The sequence below is a fragment of the Petaurus breviceps genome, unplaced genomic scaffold (genome assembly GCF_028583685.1).
Source record: "Petaurus breviceps papuanus isolate PSGF00001 unplaced genomic scaffold, PetGlider_PUasm1.0 178, whole genome shotgun sequence".
Classification (NCBI taxonomy): Eukaryota; Metazoa; Chordata; class Mammalia; order Diprotodontia; family Petauridae; genus Petaurus; species Petaurus breviceps.
In genome coordinates this window covers 25,221,568-25,226,085 of record NW_027185777.1, presented here as the reverse complement: position 1 = coordinate 25,226,085, position 4,518 = coordinate 25,221,568, and positions in this window count along the sequence as shown.

The window sequence follows — 4,518 nt, the reverse complement described above, 5'->3', positions numbered from 1 at the left end:
CACACACACACACACACACACACACACACACACACACACACACACACCTAGTAACAGTTGCTGGGGGCTTCCCTGTGTTTCCCAAAGATCTGTAGCACCGAGCCAGTTTCTCATTCTGAAGGGATTTGGCCCTACATTTCCATCAGGCCCCAGTGGCCCCTGCAGATTTAGCCTCAGCAGTTCAGGGACAGGTTGGCTACCAACAAAAGCAGAAGCAAAAATATTACCTTAGAGAGCCCGTGTGCCCAGAGGGAGCATATACAGGCTGATTTCCTTATGACCCTATTCCTCAGACCTGACCACCTCACCTTCACCTACTGCCAACCTCCAACTCTTAATACTTCAGTGAGATTATTCTTCTTACAGCCTCTGCCTGCTACCGACAATCCCTCTCCAACCCAATAAACAAATCACAGAAATAGGATAGACTGCTTAAATCAGGTAGCCCTTTTCATCTGACCCTGGTGGATTATTCCCTCCGGTGTGTTTTCCTTAGGCCCTGACTCATCTGGTTTAAAAAAAATGCAAATAATAGAACTTTTTCTGTTTCTCTTGGGAGATGATGATAATAGGAAATGTCCTTTCTGTTTTTATCCTACATTTTCAATCTCTTTATGTGTCCCATTATTCTTGAGAACTAGTATGGGTGTGGAAAGATCAGTGGGCCTGGAGCCAGAAGTCCCAAGCTTGAATCTTACCTCTGCTATTTGCTTCCTGCATGGTTATAACCAAATCATTCTACCCCTCTAGAATTCAGTTTTATTATCTTTCAAATAGAAGGGTTGATTGACATGTAATTGGGGGAAAATAAAATATTATAATTTTTTTTTAATGGTGAGGTTGAACCAGAGACTTTTAAGGCCTAATTCTCATGAAACTTTCCCCCAGCATGGTTTAGAGGAAGATTTTAGTGGCCTTAAAATCATGATTACTTGGGTTCATGTTCCAGTTCTACCACTTCTTTCCTGAGTTGTGTAACCTTGGGAAATTCACTTTATCTCTTCAAGCCTCAGTTTCCTCATCTAACATTCTATGGTCCTATGGGCCTCATTTCTCAAAACTCAAATTCCCTCCTATTCTGATATAAGATATGATATTTATCACATTCTCACTTAATCTTACTAATACTAAATTTTGCCTGTTTAATTCTTAAGATTTCTTTATGTAGCCATTCCCGTTGCCCTTCTGTTATTTTGATATATCCTCATAATATCTTCATTTTTTCCAAATCTTTTCAACCCTTGGTGTTTGCAATTGAGAGGGGGAAAAAAAGATGATCATGGGAAGCAAACAGATGCAGTAAATGAGAAGAACTCCAAGTTCTGGGCAGCAACGATGAATGATTTGTTTTGTAGCCAACTTGGGTCAGGAACTGCCAACATGGTGGAGAAAAGACAGTTTTGAGATCTTGGCATTACATAAAGGCAAGAGATGGGCATGATTGGGAGGAGACTTGGGATGCTCCAAAATAGTCAGTGGAAAGGCTGCCACCTGCCACCTTTGGGACACGTTCACCAGCCTGTCTGCTCAGCTCAGCCACTTTGAAAGCTCTCTTTAACCTTAATTCTCTCTCCCTTTTTTCTTCCACCCCACCACCCATGCTCAATTATTTTTTTGTAGAATCTTTCAGTAGCACCAAAGGCCCAGATGGAACTTTGCTGAAGGTCACTTCTTGAGGAAGTTGCCTCTGGCTTATACTTCAGTAAGGAGGGGTGTTTGTCAATTTGCCACAGGGAAATGGCAAAGTAAAGAATTCACTTAGAACATCGAGAGAGAAAATGTCAGAGAAACCTTCAATTAGCCATACCTTTCTGTAAGAAAACTGAAATTAACATTGTACAAACAACAAATTAAGTGATTTGACTTGGAAGTTATAGTCATTAGCATAGTCTGTTTTTTTCCCCCTTCACAAGTTAAATTTTGTTAATGATTAAGAGTGAAAACTTAGACATAAAAATATTCTAGGTATTGGTACCATTAGCCAGCATTTGCCTATAGTCTCTGCACAAGGTTGTCATCATTGTTAATGATGATTGGCTAATTACAATTTGGAGATTGGAAAAAAGGAGCATGTGTGTTTGACGAGAGCATATGATGCAGAACAAATGAAACTAATAATGGGGTGATCGTCTCCAATTGGAGACGACTTTGCTTCCCTGTACACATCCTAATTTATTTCTATGAGGCTTTTGATTGCACTTCGCTATTGTGAAACATTGTTCTTCTTGCTGAAATGTGCATGTGAGAGGACTTTGTCAAAGAAAATGGTGATTTTATAAATCCTAACTAGTCTCGGTAATGGATATGTCGTGTGTGGGTTGCATTGAGTTGGAAATGAAGAAGAAAACTACTTAACTCCTACCTTCGACCTAGTTTGGAGATGTAAATATGTGTGTGTATATACACACACACACACACACTAGATAGATAGATAGACATATATATATGTGTATATAAAATCCCTAAACATATATTTAAATCCCTAAGCTAGACATATGTGTACACACACAATCTATATATTATATATCACATATAATGCACACAATAATCCCTAAATTATATATAGTATATATAATGTTATATATATATAAACCCTAGAGTATGTGTGCACACAAAGATACACACATATATACACATACATAAATATGTATATACACATATATATGTTGTATATGTGTTTGTGTATGTGTATTCCATCCCAGAATGACTAGAACTAAGGACTTAATTCCTTATGTAGCTGTGTGTATTTGTGTGAATGATTAAAAAAAATCCAAAACATTCCCGTGGCTTTGTATTTCAGCTTCATTGGGTTACACTAAAATCTGTGATATTATGTAAAGAACATGAATTTAGAATCTCAAAACTTGAATTTGAGTCAGGATTTCAGAATGAGTAGGTATGTCAGAGAACCTATATTTCACCCCATATCTCAGCAGAAATTCTCATTCTAGCATACCTGATAAATAATGTTTATTTAGTCTCCCCTTGAAAACTTCCCCTGGGGAGGAACTCAACAGCTAGCGGTGCTTCTGCCCTCTGGGTCCAAATAGAATAATAGCTCCCTAGTTCTTCTTCCTCCTGATGGTCTGTCCAATACTTGATGACAGTAACCATATCCCTCAAATCTTCTCTTCTCCCAGGTAAACATCTCTAATTCCTTCCACCTATCCTCCAATGACATGGACTCAAGGCTGCGCTGATTACCCTCTTCTAGGAACTTTCCAGCTTATCAGTGGCCATCCTAAACTGTCATGCTGAGACCTGAACATAATACTTTACATGTGGTTTATTTAATTATTAATTAGGGGCAGCTAGGTGGCTCCATGGATAGAGAATTGGACCTGGAATTAGGAAGACTCAAACCTGGCCTCAGATACTTACTAGCTGTGCGACCAGGGGCAAACCACTTAATCCTGTTTGACTCAGTTTCCTCATCTGTAAAGTGAGCTAGAGAAGGAAATGAGAAACCACTCTAGTATTTTTGCCAAGAAAACCTCAAATGGACTGTGCAGAGTTGGACATGACTTAACAACAAGAGCTTAATCAGAATTTCTACATTTATAAAAGAGAGATAAAAATTCTGTTAATACCTCACAGAATTGCTGTGAGGCTTACATGAGATAATGAAAATGAGATAAAAATGTGAGCTCCATTTTGCAGGTGGAAGTTGCTTGGATTAGACAATGAAATCAAACTCAAATAAGGAGGAGGGGTGTCTGAATCAGCATTCCTTCTGATTAATATATAATTATATATTATATATAATAATATATATTGTACATGATAATATATTATATATATTATATCTGAGCCTGCAGGCCTCAGACTGACTTAGAAAACCCTATATTATCATTATCTATGTTCTGTTGTATTTGTATTTCTTTTGCTAAATATTTCCCAATTACATTTTAATCTGATTTCTAGAGTGTTGGCCCAGGACAGTATGTCTGACACCTCTGGATTACAGGATGATTTCCAAGGTCCTTTGCAACTTTGAGGGTTTAGTATTCTAAGGTCATTTCTGTCTGAGGATTATTAAGTGTATGTATGAAATCTGTTCTTTATAATTCTCAAGGATTAAAGAAGAGAGGCCATGCCAGCCTGCAAACATCCTACAATGTAGCATGTAAAAGAAACTTATATCTGTTTACACACATGAAGTAACATGGCTTTTATTGCAACACTTTTTCAGCATTCTCCATGAAATAACAGTATCCTAAATACTAAACCACTTTTGTCAAGTCCGTTTTTGATCCCTGGGCTACTCCTTTAGCCAGAGTAATTCCAGGGTTTCTCTGCTTAGCCAAAGCAAAGCTTCCTTGTAGCTAAGTAGTCAATTACCACTGAGGCTCGTGCAGGTGCAAAGAAATATTAAAAAAAAATGCTTAAACACATGCAAAATAAGTCACTTGGTTTACAGCTGCTTCTACCACCACCACCACTACCACTACTACCACCACTACCACTGCCACCACTGCCACTACCACCACCACCACCGCCACCGCCACCACCACCGCT